This window comes from Aedes aegypti, chromosome 3 (genome assembly GCF_002204515.2).
Source record: "Aedes aegypti strain LVP_AGWG chromosome 3, AaegL5.0 Primary Assembly, whole genome shotgun sequence".
In the NCBI taxonomy this organism is placed as follows: Eukaryota; Metazoa; Arthropoda; class Insecta; order Diptera; family Culicidae; genus Aedes; species Aedes aegypti.
The window spans coordinates 401500794-401519010 of record NC_035109.1 but is presented as its reverse complement, the minus strand read 5'-3'; the positions used below and the strand labels follow the sequence as shown (position 1 = coordinate 401519010).

Sequence of the window (18217 nt, the reverse complement as noted above, 5' to 3'; positions counted from 1 at the left end):
CATGACTCATTTCAATGAACGTTTTTCAAGGACATTTCTACCACCCCTTTTGCAAAACATATAATCCGATGATCAACACGTTTCGACGCAGTACCATTCGGTATGCACCCTTCACGTGCACGTGTTTGTTTTGAGCATAGCAGTGCTATTGGACAATCGGTTTTCCCTCAGACAAATGCACGTGGAGTGCTTGCCATTACGTTTTGTTCTCTCATTCTCAACAAAAAGTTTATATTCGATTTACAACATACACAGCGATGAACGGTAAACACGCTGCTAAACCAGAGACCGAAATCGAACGTAGTAGGCCATAGCCACTGTAAGCGAGTGGTAGTGTGATCAGACCGAATTTCAATAATCATAATGTTAACCATATTATGGATCAGAATAGCATAAGGTACAGTGTAAACAATTTTCATACTTTCTGTATAATGTCGCTATATATGGTCAACCATTTTTAAAAACATATCAATCGGAAGTTTTACACTTCTCAATTCAAAATTGGCGCAAAGATTCGAAATTTAAAGGTTAGATTATGAGCAATTATGATACTAGAAAGGCAAACTTCAAGATCATAAAAAGTTTGCTCCTGTGTCTATTAAAATACAATCAACTCTCCATTACTCGATATTGAAGGAAGTTGTAGAACAAAAATTCAGTGCAAATGTTGTTCAAGGGACTATACAGGTAGCCATGAAAACCTAATATTACTATGATTCTGTAACTCATTACCGATATATGGAGTATCGAGTTATAGAGAACTAACTGTAACTTATTCCATCATTCTTCCTTCATTCGTAGTCTATACAGAATTATTGTGCACAATACAACGTTGATTTGTATGACTGTGAATTAACCATTAGACCACAATGGTCCGAATAGGCAATTCAGCAGGAAAAAAGATGTTTCTCTTAACTTTAGGAAGTAGCATTGCAGAATTCGTTGTCATTTGATTTCAAAGCACGGTCAAAGCAAGCGAAGAAAAACATCCCATCTGTATCGGCCCTTGATCGGCAGCAAGCGAAAGCCAGAAAGAGCGATGGTAAATCCCATTTTTATCACTCGTTTACTATTGGGGGTATGTGATTTATGTTATACCCCTTTGCTTCTAACCCCTCAATTATGAACTCTAATTGTTGAACATACATGTATATCATCACTTCCTTTACAGCTCTTGTGAATACCACATTCACTTGAAACTAAAAACAAAAAAGTCAGACAAAAAACTCTTGTTTTGGGCCACCATAAGTTTAAAATTCCAACATCGATTTGCTAAGCTCAAATGAAGAGTTAGATTACAAGTGTCTTCAGCAAAGTTGTTCTTCATCACGTTTTCTAAAAATTTGTTGATGAACAATCACAAATTACCTCAAACAAAAAAGTTTGATTCAATTGAAGCCTAAATAAGGCCATACTATCCATTTTTTTTCTACAGAAAATTACAATCTTAATTATAGTGGTCACACTTTTATGAGTCATTTGCATTTAAATTACATGTAGAATAGAGTGAATAATAATCGTGACTAGGTGACCATATTATTGTGTACAATCCACTTCTATGAAAACATCGTACGTCTGAAGTCAGTGGGAACACAGAAAAAACTTTTTTCATTCTAAATTGTCGATTCAAACCATTGTGCAGTCTCTTCGCGAATCATTCGTAAACCCCACAAACAAACAAATCAAATGCTTATGCCACCAATACGGTTCTTTGTTTAGCCTACAACCACCAAAAAAAAGTGAGAGATTCATAATTTCGCAGCTGGCTTCCCTAGCAAAAGCAACGCCGACCGGCCTACTCTTCTAATGTTGATTCTCACTAACGCGACATTAGAGCAGCATCTCCTACGGTCGCACGCTCGCCTACTAGATGTCCATTCCTCCACATTCTGATGGTTAACTCTTGATTGTGCGAGTGATCCAACAGCGGTTGACTCTCGCGACCAACGAATTAGTTGAGCTCTTTGATTCGACTCGCTCGGACGCGCTAAATTCCGCGGTGGGATGGGACCACGTTGTCCGTGCGTTATTCGCTGTTCCATAGCGTTGTGAACTGTTGCCACACAGTGAAGCGGAGCCCCGACCCTTCTACGGGAGTGACAATCGTGCGGCGTAACATTTGCCTGCAATTATTGTGTGCAGCATAATTAAACAAGCCATGTGTCCGGCTGAGTGAAGTGTTTCGAACGGATTAATTGTGATTTGCGCAGCGTAAAGTGCGCGTGGTTTTGTTCCACGTGCAAATGAGCCAATTGCCGCTTTTCGGTTGTCTTAAGTGCTTATTTTTGGTATGAAAAAGCGTGCAAATTGGCAGCGGGGCAAGTCGGAGGCGAGCAGTATGTTCTTGCTTGATGAGGTAATGACCCCTCCCTGTCTTAGTCGTTTTTTTTTTGCTTGATTTCTGTGACAATGGTGGTCAGTTTCTCTATCGGACAACAACAAAAATCCACTGCGATTGTGCGATTTCTGTGTTGTATTTTCAAACAGCGACGAAGGAAGCCCCTTGGCACCACGGTAATCCACTTTACTTATGTGCGGTGTGCTAGATAGTTTAAGCTATTTATAATAAGTCCCTTCTTCGACGCTGACGACGACGACAACGGTGTCAGTTGTGTGTGTAATATTAGTAAACAGAAATGTGAACCGACAATCGCTTGCTAGGATTGTTCAAAATGGCAACGCAATCACAGGAGGCAGATAACTGAAAAATTGAACATGATTATCCCAATGTCATATGCACGGTGCTTCATTTACCGTTATTATCGAAAAAAAAACAATTAGACTTGAAACATCAGTTTGTTTATATACAGTTGTGTTCAGAATAATAGTAGTGAAAGCCGATTTTCATACAAAATGCTCAACTTAGACATGCTGTAACTTTGTTTCCCTATGAGCAATCGGCATGAAATTTTGGCGGAGAACTACAAATATCCTCAATTTTATTATCGCATTTTTTTTTAATTTTTCACAGTACCGGTTAAAAAGTTAAGCACCAGGTGAAATTGCTCAATATAATAATAGTTATAATAATTCAAATACTTGCTTTTGTCGTATAAAAGTCGTTATAACGACTGTATTAAAAAAAATCGTTCGATTGTATTTGAGTTATACGAATTACATTTTGATGATGTTTGTAATCTAATAACAAATCTAAGATGTATAAATAAAGATGTATAAGGCTAATCATCCAACACCGGACACAATCTGAACATGTCTCCAATTCTGTAAATTTGTACCTTATTGAGAAGCTTTGCTTCTAGTACGGTTACATGTGTCATGGAAAATCGATGTCTAATCATTAGGATGATGCAAAATATCGTTTGCTCTACATCACTCATTCGATTCTAGCTCAATTCTGAGTGATTCTAAGACCTATATTCCTCCCAAAATTTGAGCTCATTTGGATGCAAAATGAGACTGCACAAGCTTTAACAGTTTACAAGAGAATTGCTATGAAAAACGCAAGTAAACCATTCAATCGCTTATAGTTTTTGCCTATGTGTCCTCAATGTAATTTTCAAATAAACTTTGAACGGTTCGTGATCAGTGATGGAAAGTGGCAAACATGTCTACTGAATCGGAACAAAAACAAAACAAAATGCTCGCGAGCATCAGAATGCTGTTTTATTCGCATTTGTCGTGCTCGCGAGTAAACGAAGCTGAAGTGATTCGTGAACTTGTTCGGAGCTGTTTACACTCGTGAGGTGCTCTGTAATGCGAACATTTCCACCTATGTTCGTCACTAGTAGTGTGTTAGTGTCGACACAAACTCTGTTTCATATAATTTTAAAATCCACAAACCTTTCTGTTTTCTTCATATTTAAAATAACTTTTGACTAGTCTGACATTATGAATGTCTACTTTTTAATCTTCTATAAATATATTTTTTACTGCGAGACAAAAATGCAAAACCCGCCAAGGGCGCCAGCCTTTAGGGTGGTGCCAAAATGAATGAAGCATGGTGCCTTATACGTATTAGTTTCAAAAGTTATTGTATAAAATTGAAACAATTCAGAAGTCACTTCTAACAATTTATACGGAAAGTGTCTAAAAAAATTACTGAATTACTAAATTAAAGATTGCCAATAAAACTTGAAACCGAATTTCATTAACTTACAGGAACCCAATCAAACAGTCCGATGATTCATTATTAAAATAAATAAATAAATATTTGAACATCTAACGTAATTGCCTATAGCAATGATAGTTCAATATAGGTGTCTGTGATAATTTATATTTAAACCTTTTTGAGACATTTGAAAATCATCGATATGCAAAATAACTAATGCTCTTGTGCTACTTATAGATTTGACAGCCAATTAATAATGACTATTTTTTCCCAAAAGTTACGGCCTACTCAGAAATGTGCCCAACTATCACATCTCTTTTTCTTCAACAAATAGCGCACACTAATGGTATAAACATACTTAAAGCTGGTTCGCTACTGACAAGAAAAGGAATCGTCTATTTCGATGCGTGGATATTTTCTTCCCAGAAATGGTCCAAGAAATCACATTTTTCTGATCGCAGTACGCAGTTGAGAAGAAATGTCATTTCAAGGGGGGTGCTCTGTAGAAAATTTCTTGACCCATTCAGTCAAGGAATTTCTTTGCTTTACTTAGCTATAAATTGAAATTTCTTTGCCTTTCAAGCTGCTTTTTCACATACTGTTTCCAATATCGCTTTCAATGCGGCCTCTTCCACCTGTCTTCTTTGGTTTATTGATTTGCCGTCCGTTGTTGTTGGGACGTCTCCCTCCAATGTGTTGAGCCTCTCTCCCTCTTTCTCTCAGCAGGCGAGATATTGCTGCCTTCTGCTGTTGGATTTTCATCCGTCCCGTCCTTAAGGCGACTCCATCATATGAAGCGAGCCATGTTTGCTTACTCCGGTAAGATTTACATCTGCCGTTTCGGCATCTCCCTCTTATCAGGCGAGATATTCTTGCCTTCTAAAACTGGATTTTCATCCATCCCGTCTTTAAGGCGACTCCATCGTATGAGGCGAGCCATTCGTGCCTTCTACGGTCGGATTTTCATCCGCCGTTAAGGCGTCTCTCTCCTTAGAGGCGAGACTTTTCGTTATTCCTTATGTCTGATCCATACAGATTCTATCCGCCAGGAATGCAGACAATTTATATTTACCTTTGGTTGGAGACTTGTGATTTATTCCCACTCAAATTTCACTCAATCTTACGAACAATCCGCAGTGGGCTTGTCGCCAATGTGCTATATATGTTTATTTGACAGCCAAATAATAATGACTACTTTTTCCCAAAAGTCACGGCCTACTCAGAAATGTGCCCAACTATCACAGCATTATATAGCAAAATAACCTAATGCACTATATAGTAGTGTTAAATAAATAATGTTGATACGATTGTTTAACTTACTGGAAATCAGAACAAATCATGACTAAAATTCATTTTCATTCAAAGTTCTACTTCAAGCTGATTGCTAATTAAATTCGGATTCAGTGATTATTTCTATAGTTTTTCACTCTTTAAGAATTAATAGAATTTTATGAATTTAAAATGAATAAGTCGTCTCCGAAGTTTTAATAGCCGTTGAAACTTTTTAACAATTAAATCTAATATGATAATTCTTCTTCCTCTTCCTGACAGACAAGGCTGCCTTTCCATTCAACTTGAAGAAAAGTAGCTATGGAAGCTGTCCTGAATAGTGGAATCATTAATTGACTTATTCACCGATGAGTTGAGTTTACTTGATCCAAGAATTTTTGTCCCCGTAGGTACGCGGAGTAATACTATTTCTAGATAGTGACAGTGGAAGTGATCTTCATATTAACCTCTATTGGCCCATTCTAGTGACCCTGAAGATCCAATATCGTTAACTTTGGTCAATCTGATGGTTGACCATACACTTATTCCAGTCAAGGATCTTATCCGCTGACCAGAATGAGGCAAGTTAGAGACAAAGTTCGGTGCGGTGAGATTACAACGAACCCTGGTGCAAAAGAATAGTTTAAATTGTGGGCATGAGTATATTTTTTTTTGCTATTTCTCATCGTAATAGGCTGTTTTTCATCACGCCAATATGTCATGAAAAGGCCTACTTTCCTGCGCTGAAGTATGCAGTGCGGGAATAGTCATTACGCAACTGAAAACAGTGCTGTAATGATTCATTACGCAACGCTTTCTCATAACACAACTGTTTTGAATTGCGTAATGAATCATAACACGATTTTTTCAGAAATTGTAAAATGATGGAGAATGCATTCCGATATAATTTCTGATACCCTCAAGTGGTCTTTTACGAAATTGCAAAAATTGTTGTACGTAAATCGTTGCAGAACTCGATTTTTACAGCACTCGTCGCAATTATCCTACGGCAAGCCTCGCAGGATAAATTTACGACTCGTGCTGTAAAAATCATCATTCTGCAACTTGTTCCGTAATCTTCTATTACACATTCTGAAGAAAAAAAAGTGCAATTCGCCTCACAGCCTGAAGATAAAGCAGAAGAAAACAATTAATAGAAACTTCAACTTAAGTATCCTTTGTATTCCTAACTACCAATAAAACAAATTAAATTATTTATTTTGACAAAATGTCTGATTTTTTTTTAATTGTTTTTTTTTTTCCATCCACCTGAATATAATTTCTTTAGTATACAACTCGATAAAAATTCTCATAATCAAATAAAGTTGTTGAATCCAGTCCACGTCCGTAAGGCTGATTCGCTTTATAGATTGCGGGCTTCCCTGAAAGAAACTAATTGAACATTCACAACAAACAAATACGCGTTGCTATAGAACATTTCGTTGAGAAGGTGGTGTTGTTAACGCCAAAGCAAAGTTGATGCGAATGTTAAAAAAGTGCATTTGATGCAAATTGATGTACATTCGATGTGCATTGAACAAGTGATCCACCCCTTGATCCTGAGTTTGAATCTGATACTATCCTGAAAGCAATTCACAAATAATTATGGGCACTAATCCCGAAGTAAATTGGATAAGATCAGTTATTTTAAATTTTCGGTTGAATTTCTCACATATATTTAAGCATAAGTTTTGTAACATTTTGGTAAGAATGCTATAAGATCTTGAGGATTTTGCAGAATATATAAAGATAGGATTCTCATAAAATACAGAGCTCAGGAAATCTTGGACAAAGTTTTCTCAAATTTATAGGTGTAGGGTTGTCTCTCTATCTCTCTGAAAGAGTTTTTTTATAAATCTTATCTACTGCTTCGACTAAATTTGCTCGTTATGGTTGGATGGTGAAACTTTCCAATACAAGTTTTAAATATTGGAATAAAATATTAAAAAAGTTGAAAAAACGAACACCTCTGCTTATTTGTGAAACAATCTTTTACTTAGTATTATATTTAAGAGATCAACAGATTATTTCCTTTAAATTATTGGACAATCTCTCTTAGAATACATAAAAAATGAATAATTATAATATAAAAAATAAACCATTATATTTCAAATTTTTAAGAATTTCTTACAATCTAATCAACCTAAGGTTTCTTCTTCTTCTTTCTGGCGTTACGTCCCCACTGGGACAGAGCCTGCTTCTCAGCTTAGTGTTCTTATGAGCACTTCCACAGTTATTAACTGAGAGCTTACTATGCCAATGACCATTTTTGCATGTGTATATCGTGTGGCAAGTACGAAGATACTCTATGCCCTGGGAAGTCGAGAAAATTTCCAATCCGAAAAGATCCTCGACCGGTGGGATTCGAACCCACGACCCTCAGCTTGGTCATGCTGAATAGCTGTGCGTTTACCGCTACGGCTATATGGGCCCTCTAAGGTTTAATATATTCCAAAATTTAAGTTTAATATATTCCAAAATTTACCTCTTACTTATGGTTTGTCGTGATACATTTGAGGATTCTTCTTCTTCTTCTTCTGACGTTACGTCCTTACTGGGACAAAGCCTACTTCTCAGCTTAGTGTTCTTATGAGCACTTCCACAGATGAGCAATTCTCGCTGAAACCAGGCCGCCATCGGCACCCATCTTTAGAATTTCAATTTTATGTCACTGATCGGTAGTTTTTGATAAAACTTAAGGGTGGTCCTTTCTGTTTTCTCAAATTGGTGGACCCCTCGTACGCCAGCTAGCTAAACAGTTTGCGAAAAAGCTCATATTTTGATAAATATAGGGTATTTCTTCACGTGATATGTCTCATATTTCGCTTGGAACACATAGCAAACTTAGTGGCATCGTATAGAGAAAGGATATAGCTTTAATTTAAAGTTAAAAAAATTTTGGCGGCCATTTTGAATTTTGTTAGAAAAATCGTTTTTTCACCATTAGCGCACCGCTCGTTTTGAATTCTGAGATCACCATCAGAAAGCTGAGAAAAAATTGCGTAAGGTAGGCTACAGAAACTAGGTGAGCAATGGTATTTACCCTATGAAATGAACGATTTTCTAAATCATGTTCTACGATTTTGACGTATATGGCGAGTACAATCAATGCAAACATTATTTTCTGAACAACAAAGAAACAAGTTTTTAATCGTTGGTGTTTTATTTGAGTCAAGTGAAGAATAAGAGTATTATTTTGAGTGAAAAAATCTGGCTTCAGCGAGAATTGCTCAGATATTAACTGAGAGCTTACTGTGCCAATGACCATTTTTGCATGCGCATATCGTGTGGCAGGCACGAAAATACTATATGCCCTGGGAAGTCGAGAAAATTTCCAACCCGAAAAGATCCTCGACCTGTGGGATTCGAACCCACGACCCTCAGCTTGGTATTGCTGAATAGCTGCGCGTTTACCGCTACGGCTATCTGGGCGTTTGAAGATTAGGGTGATGAATTCTTAAAGTCCTCACCATATAATTTCAAATTAAATCCTTGTTGAATTTTCTAGTATGTTTAACACAAATGTGTTAAATTAAAAGTAAAACAAGGTTAAGCTTTGAGGGCGCCGTCAGGCAACGCTACGGCTCTGTCCTCACTAACCAATACCCTCCCCGTGGTGATTGTGGAGATGCAGAGATATTTTCGGTCTCTAAAGCAACAATCATTACACAATGACATTCCTCTCCATCGCAACTGACTATAAGGACTTGGCCGGCGCCGTTATTGAAATCTGCTAAAATGTGCACTTCGAGAATAAGCGGAAATATCCATCCCTTATTCATTTGAATCGCAGTGCAATTCCTATGAGTTCCGATCAATCAAGGAGTAGCAACCAATGATATGTACAGTCAGTCTATGCTATGATATGCTATGCTTTTTGTATGAAATAGTATGCAAACTTAAAATGTCTACTATTTGTTTGAAATGTACGTTTTTTAATCCGGTACAGATTTCGGTGCAACACAGTACTTTCTACTTTTACGAGTTCTACTTTTTTGCGTCCAACTTTTGTTCTTACCATCACTTACAATAAATTTAAACAATTGGAAAAAGGTAAACCAGCGTTAGGCTCAAAACCTATTAAATAAAGACAACAAACATGGTGACAGCAATTGATTTCACTGTTCACCAAAGTAAAGTGCACCCCTAATGGCATCCGTTCGTCAATTTTTCCAAAGAAACGCTCAATATGTATAAAATATGAACTGAAAGGAAAACTAACGCAGAAATTTAATAATTTATTATGGTTTTAAGCACATTAACCCAATCCATCGGATAAGCTTTGTTTGAAAAAAAAACGGTATTTTATGTAAGCATGGCTCCGTACATGCTCATAGCGCATGAGCCGGCAAATTAACAGTTAAATATAAAAATGCCCTCACTAGACCAAATCGTTTTATGCAATTGAAAACACTCATAAACGAATTTTGGCATTGAAATAGAACGTTCAAAAAAAATTTTGACGGTCAATATCTCATCTAATTATTTTTAATTGACCCAGAGGTGTACAATAACCGTTTAAACAATCTGGCGGTTGAAGTCTTGACAGATTTTTATAGATTATAGGGTAAGCGTATCGTTTCACTACTGAACAGTGATTCACAATCAGGATTCTCGTTAGTTGAAAATAGGTGCTGTTGCCCTACTTCGAACTAGTGACACTTCATGGCAAGTGGAGCGAGGCAGCCAAAGCAAAGCAGTTTTTGCCATTAACACTTTGAATCATCTGTGCGTGCTAATCATAGAAGCAGAAAGTTTTCTTAATTTACTCTCCGCTTTTTGGCGCATGTCTTCGTCCTCCGGAATATAGGAGCGCGAAGCAAATTACCGGAAAGTGAGCAAAAAAAACGTCAAACCAGTTTTATATTCTGCCTGAGTGGGCTAAAAAGTAATTTTATGGATGTTGTGTGAAACGCGATAGCACCCAAAGATAATGATGAACAATGATTATTATTAGCCCCCATTCCAAGCTCGTATATGCGGACATAAATTTGGAGTTCCAAGAAACAAATTATCAATCAAATGCAAAAAGTGGATTAAAATGAAACCCGTGTTGAAATGGGAGCCACTGTTACGAGAAAAATATTAATCAATCCATCAAACGGTAAGTTAATCGTTCCGGTACCGGTTTGACGCACGTCTAACCCGGCAATTAGAGGCTTGCAACAAGACACTTGCCTGCGAATACTCTAGACTAGGTACTCAGATATAGACACGCTTCAACTGAAGCTGAAGGTGTAATCTATATAACTGCATGCCAGTCCCATATTGAAAAAGTAGGCTTTGAGCGACTCCATGTAAAGTCTGACTGTGCACGATAGGGCAAATGAAATACCAACAATAAACACAAAGGACTGATATGCGGTTACAAGCAGTGTAATTGTAATAATATCTACTAGAATACCGCTAGCACTTCAAGACAGCCGTACACTCACATTCTTTTGATTGCTTTGAAGATAAAGTTTGCACATATGTATGTTCTACGAATGTTGTCAACCGAATGGAAGTTATCCCAGACTTATATGTCGCTTTACTTGAGTGTTCTTAATTTCTTTGAAGACTCGTTAGCCCCAGTGGATCACTGTCCTTCGACCGGTTACGTTATCGCTAACTGTTTTAGACCTAGGTTAACTTATCACGTAGGCCGTCAAGATTGATAACCCATGAAATACTGATAAGATTTCATTAGGGCTGAAAATCGCTGAAAATAAATCACCAACTATATGGATGTATTCACTGTGGTGCCGGTGAGGACAGATAAGACTCGATTGTCTTCCCTATTTGCTTGGAAAGTGTAAGGCAAATAATCGGCTTAATGTGCTACGAATATAGCAAATAGTCTGGAGTTGAATGGATTTAAGAAACAACTCAGGTACAGTCAGGTCTCGTACAACGCGATTTGATAATATGGTCTTCTATTATGTGGATCTCTACAATACGGTAAATTATTTTAAGGGACAGCGAAGTAATACGGCAGAAACGCAATTTTAAGTATATTGTGCATGTTATGTAGTTTATTCGTTTCACCAAGGTTCCTAACTTTGAGTTGATGTAAACTCAACATATAACGGTATAATAAACAATTCAAACATGTGTAAATAAATTGATTCCTAGAGTGTCCGACCATTTGGCCGAACGCCATTTGACCAAATGCCATCTGGCCAAACGGGTCGTTTGCCGTTTGGCCAAATTACGAACAGAAAACGAACAAATTTCTACAACGCTCATGTGTAGTATTCATGAGTGTGACCCAATAACTGATCAGCTAATTAATTTATTGATTTTTATGATGTGACGGGACGTCCTCACACATTGCGTCAAGATACTTAGCTGATAGTTGATTCGTCTCCAGACTACCAAAGGTATTGTAAAGTTTTAAAAGTTTTTAATGATTTCATCCGAATTTTTACCTGCTTTTAAACATTGGCTGTTCTTTCGAGTTATACTGGTTTCATTACTATCAGCATAAATTTAGCTTATATTTTAATTGGCAATTTTATCTTTTTTAAATAATCGGCAGTTCTTTGTACATATTTGATAAAACGATTATTTGCATTACACTTGCGAACATTTTCAAACAAGATTTTTCCTTCTTTCGATCAAAGGCTGTTCTTTGAAGTGAAAAGTATTTTTTCATAGTTACTGGAATTAAGGCTTATATTATGTTCATAACCAATAAAAACATATATTTTAGCACAAGGGTTATTTTAGGTGATATGCCATTCTCCTCCAAGATTAAACACCAAAATTAACTTATAATACACTAATACAATTAAAACTACATATCATTTAAATGACTTAGTACTTAGATTCAAAGTAACTCGATCCCACAGAATAAATACTCTGTAGATTCGATTAGTGGCGGTTCAATTGATTGGCGGCCATTTTAAATCGGCTTGTAAGTGGTCCGCAGCCAATATAAGTAATTATTCAAGTCATCAAGAATCCACAGATGTGAGTCACGAAAGTTCGCGATAGTCTCCAAAGCCCCAATAGTTCCACGTAGGTTCACGAAGGTCTGTAGAAGTCTGCCAAGGTCCTTAAAAGTAAATGTACTCATAGATCTGAGACAGTCCATAAAGTCTGTTAATGTTCACAACGGTATTCGAAGGTCCCTTAAAACTCGCAAAGGCTTCCGGAAGACCACGAACCTTTCCAATGGTCTCTGAAGGTTCGTGGAGGTCTTCGAAAATTGATCATGTATTGCATAGAGGCCTTCCTTAGCCATATTGTTAGAGTCCGCGGCTACTAAGCAAAGCCATGCTGAAGGTGTCTGGGTTCGATTCCCGGTCGGTCCAGGATCTTTTCGTAATGGAAATTTCCTTGACTTCCCTGGACATAGAGTATCATCGTACCTGCCACACAATATACGAATGCGAAAATGGCAACTTTGGCAAAGAAAGCTCTCAATTAATAACTGTGGAATTGCTCATAAGAACACTAAGCTGAGAAGCAGGCTCTGTCCCAGTGAGGACGTTAATGCCAAAAAGGAGAAGAAGAAGAAGAAGAAGAAGAAGAAGAAGAAGAAGAAGAAGAAGAAGAAGAAGAAGAAGAAGATTGCGTAGAATGAGGAATGACCTAACGCTTCCATTGCGTAGTTGATTAACCCGTATAGGCCTGAGTAGAAGCAAAAATACTAAAACCTATACCACTCAGCGAATACTTAACGGATTCAAATATTTTTTAGTCAGTATACTGGCCCACATAACTAGTTTCTAGAAAAGGCCGAAGGAACTCGGGAATAATCATGTAGTCGGAGTTATCACGGTGGGTCACTGGGTCAAGTCGGGTAGAAAAATTCGATTTTTTGGGACATACCAAGTTATCTTTATTTATTTCCAATCATTAAGATCTGATATTCAATATTACAAATGCATAATTTTGCATTGTTTAGAGTGTACCAGATGAGGCCATTCGGACTTAATGTCCTGAAGAACCGGCTCTAGATTTGTAAGGTATTAAACTGTTTCTAAACTCTAAAAGTATAGATCGAACATAATAGTTCACTAATATGCGTTCCCGTAAGCTTGACACAGATGTTAAGATACAAATTGTGCATTTTATCATAAATTTGAGGCATCCCGAGGACCCGAAAAAGGTCATTTGTAGGATCAATCAAATGCAGTTGACATAATTATTCAATTTAATCGATTATCAAAAGGTTTACGCTGATGCGTTTTTCTTAAAACTCCTTGATATAGTGGTCACATTATAGTCGATTCTGTAAATTATCTGTGACTTGAACTTTGCCTACCTCCAGGGGCACAGAAGCACAAATCCTTTGTCACCAGACCTGACCCAGTGATCCACCGCAATAACTCCGGCCACAGGAACATTACCGAGATTCTTTGACCACTTTTAGAAACTAGATATGTGTACGAGTATACTGACAAAAAATAATTGAAATCCGTTAAGTATTCACTGAGCGGTGAAAGTTTTAGTAATTTTTCTTTCACTCAGGCCTATACGGGTTAAGAAATTAAAGGAAAAATAATAAATGGTGAAATTTTGTTAAAATGATTACTAAAGACATTGGGTAGAAATATTTCTACAACTACATATTTCCGATACTGGTGGACTCCGATGTGATTGGTGTATGTTTTTCAAGGCTATATCTCAAGAGATATAACTTTTACTTTGATTTTCTAACTCGATATCGAGATACGGAATATCGAGTAAGAGAAAGTTAACTGTATGCCTAATAATAACAACCAAACAAACTTTAGAAGAGTAAAATTCCTTTAACACTAAAATCAATGATAATAAATCATCGAGCTTTTAAGTGGAATACCTTTAAGTAAACAAACCCGAATTTAGTACTACATACCATTTAATTTATTTTAATAAATAAACAAAAATGGGATAGTTGCTGCATTGAAATTCGAATAATTATATGAAGTAGGGAGCCTGTTGCAAAATACTCTTAAATGCTGATTTTCTTAAAGAATCAATTTTGAAGTTTTATGTGCTTTTCAAAAACAGATACTGCAGTCTACAAATTGTCTAGTTTAATCATGTATTGCGGCCAGGGATGAGAAAAGTACTGGAGCAAACATTTACCGCCTCTACATTTACATCTTTCTACACGACCATCAAAATCCAAAGCAAACCATGACGGTTCAAAACAAAAAATGTCACGGCTCTTCAAAAAATGTAATCTTCTTCTTCCTAACGTTTTTCAACCCCGAATGCGAAATGACTCGAGCACAGTGGTGACACGATTTTTGCGGTTTTCGGGGTTTTGCATTTTTGCTCGATAAAGGCAGTATGAAATTGAACTTGTTTATATGTATCGTAACGGAATGATTGTGGTCTTTCTGTTAGAGCTAATAGATTTCAATTAGTTGAAAACACAAGCGAAATATTAGCGATTGAATGATTTAACACTTTTTTCAATCATTCAGCTTGGAATGGCTGCCCGAAAATGGTCATAGTGGAGAGACAAAAACAGTCAAGCAGTGTGTGAACCGTTGGCAGCGCAACGCCTGATGGTATTGATGCTGCTGCTGCTTTGTGTTTTGGTGGAATGGCAGAATCGATGAACTGTGGTGAATTGTGGTCACAGTTCCCAAGACTGATTGCGGCCACAACGCAGAGGCTATGGACAAAAGTCCAAGCATTTAGCTTAAAGGCCAGACTGCAAACTAAACTATTATCATACACAGCACCGGTCTTCGTGGAATTCACAAAGACCTCAAAGACATACTAAAAGGCGTCCAGCTTCGCCAAATTCGGCCAAATCATACAGCTTCGAATTTTAAAGACAAACTCATCTTTACATTTAACAACATTACAAATCTTTGTTGATCGCAATGTAAAATCGATATAATTTGTTGAACTTTTGAGGAATGGTGGATTACTTGGTTGATCCGAGATATCTGAACCTGATTAAATAGGCCATCGCAAAATTGAAAAAATCGATGAAAATGTAAAAATTATTATTTCAGACATAACGAGTGGCAAGAAAATATAACTTATCATACATCTATTTTGACCAGATATTGCTCTCTACATCCTTGAAAACCCGTTCACAATAGTTGGAGTGTTGAACGAATGTTAACGGTTTGCCTTTCAGCCAATGGCAGCATCAGAAGTAATCCGCCGATTGGTAGATAATTGGAATAATACTGGAAGCATATACTCGCTTCAATTTGCAGTCCTGGTTAGTAGCTCCTGCTCCCAAGCTAATATATATAGACAAAAGGTTGTAATTTTTTTCTTAATTTGATTACGTAAGAAACCGGTTTAATTTTTTTTTTACATTTATTTTAATAAAATTTTTATCATTTTATATTCATATTTCGATTCATATTCGATTAGGAAGTCATAGAAAATTAAATTATCAAATATGTAAATAATGACAAATTTCCCTGAATATGAAGCCCAAAACTAGCTGTCAAATAAAATAAATCATTCATATAACGTCAGGCAGATCTCAGAAGTTTCATAGTTGCATGGAATTTGAAGTATAGTCAACCCTCTATGAGTCGATATTGCAGGGACCATCGACTCATGGAAATATCGAGTCATTGAATAACAATGAAAGGCGTTTGAGGGAACCATCATAGTAACCCAAGTAACACCAAAAACATCTTTATAAGTGACAGGTAGAAGATGATGTTATATAAGAGGTTTATAAATGAAATCCATGACAACTTTTGCAATATTGAAGCTATAAAATAGTTTTCCTAAAACATATTATAATCACATTAAATCAAGAAGTGACCAATTGCCTTGGTAAAAATATAGTTCCATGAGCGTTATTATAACTTCATAAGTACTTATAACCATTGACAAAAATAAGCTTCAAAGATTTTTGTTTATGATTGATTGGTTACCGAATTCATAAACATAAAAGTGAATTGCCGTCAGATGATTGTTCGAATTGACCTGCATCATTTTTTACCCAATCCCGTCTGCCAGTGTTTTCTTCCCAAATTCTGATAGTCCTGTTTCGCCATAGCAATGGAAGATCAGCTGGTAAAAGCTTCAAAGACGACACGACAGAAACAACTCACTTTTCGTAGTATTTTCACGTGTGCCAGGTCAACAGCCTCGTTAGGTTGGAATTATTTATTGAAATACTGTAGCATCCTGAAAACAATGGTGTACTACACAAGTAAAAATGTTTTAAAGGCGTTTTGCTCCATTGATGGCTTTTTAATCTGGTACCGTACAGTTTCGTCTCGAGTTTTACGCTAGAACTTACACTATTGCTTATGCCGTATCACTGTTTTCACTTTGTCACCAACAGCCCGCTACACTCTCGTTCGAATACATTTCTACCATTTTTGAAAGTCCCGAAATTGGTTTAAAATCAAAGAATATTTTTTTTGATGAAATGGAAGCTTTTGTGTTGTTTGCCTCCATCATTATTACTGCATTGTTTACAAACAAATAATATTTTGACGTTTTATTTGGTTTTGAAAAAGAAGCTATAATTAAATTATTAGGATGTTATAATGACTATCGCAAAAACAAAATAATAGCTTATTCGAGAATATTTTTTGAATTTGCTCTTAAGATGTTTTATTAACGTATATTATAAGTGTTTTCGCATACCTGTTGTTAAGCTGTCATCAAGACATATGTTGAACGTAATGTCAACATCTTAATTGAGCTCTCGCCGAACGGTGTCACGAACACATGCGCAAATTTGCTGGTGAAAAATACCGCCGTTTGATTTTGCTGGGAACAGCTGATCTTTGTTTATATTTTCCACCAGCACTCTTTAAGTAGTGTTGGTGACATGAAACGTGTATGTACACGAGAGCAGAGACCACTATTGAAGTAAGATTTGTTGAATCAGAAAAAATGAACATCAAAGTACCGATTAAAAATATGCAACTATGATAGCTAGGAAGATGAACTCCAAACTTTAGATAAGGGATCTGAATTCAATTTTGTTATGCGATCCAGATGTGTTTTTTTTTTTGTAAATTAGAAACATTATCATATGGAATTAATATGACCGATTCAATATCCAGTTATTGAAATATAATACAAGTTCATATTTCATACGTATTCCAAACATTTTCAAACAGCACTATAAGCTTCGTGCCATATTGTTTTTTTGTGAGTCAAAACTAATCTGACAAAAAACTGCAATTTTAATAATTTTGTATTCCATTATTTCATTACATCAAAGGCGCATGATTTTTCTGAGAGTCAAATTAAAAACTGCACCGTATATGTCGAACCGCATTGGAAACATGACTCATATTAATAAAAATAATGAAAATAATGCATTCTTTAATAGTAAAACCAAATAATAAAAAATCATCGACATCATTACTTAGAAATAACTTTTTGGGATAAGATGTATAAGTATAACCAGAAATGTTTTTTTGTATTTATGTGTACAATCTATTTTGATTTCCACGTTATTGAAATTGATGATAAGAAGTTTTGTTATATAAATGCTTTCTGCAAGTACAATCACTAGCAAACAGCTACATTGCAACTGATACACCTTGCTGTAATATAAATGGGCTTTGCAAGTTATATTGCTTGAAATCAGCTTGATTACAACAAATGAAAGTAGCTGCCAAATTCACATCTTTTGTTTGCATGTATTTCTTACAGAATTCCTTAATATAACTAACTGCTGTTTGAGATTCAGTCGTTACTTCTATTATGTTAAAAATACGTCTATAAATCGTCCATTGAACAGAATTATACGTGCTCTGGTTTGACTACGGGACATAAGTAAGATGTTATATAAGCCGCCATTTTTTGCGCTGTTCGAACTATACAAGCGTACGATATTAAGTCAGTAATAATAGAAAATAACAATCGAACATGTATAAAACGTGCATTTCAAACAGTTATATGACAAGTTGTGTTACTTGGGAACCATGGAATTTGATTTTTAGTATG

The 18217-nt window shown here is 36.2% G+C and overlaps 1 protein-coding gene across 1 annotated transcript in view; it reads left to right on the top strand.

Moving 5' to 3' along the window:
* The first annotated feature begins 1955 nt into the window (after positions 1 to 1955).
* LOC5564131 overlaps positions 1956 to 18217 on the top strand; it is a 52065-nt gene continuing 35803 nt past the window's right edge. The window contains exon 1 of the mRNA XM_021855363.1: positions 1956 to 2356. The gene's annotated coding sequence lies outside the window, so the exon portion shown is untranslated. The remainder of the gene's footprint in view (positions 2357 to 18217) is intronic.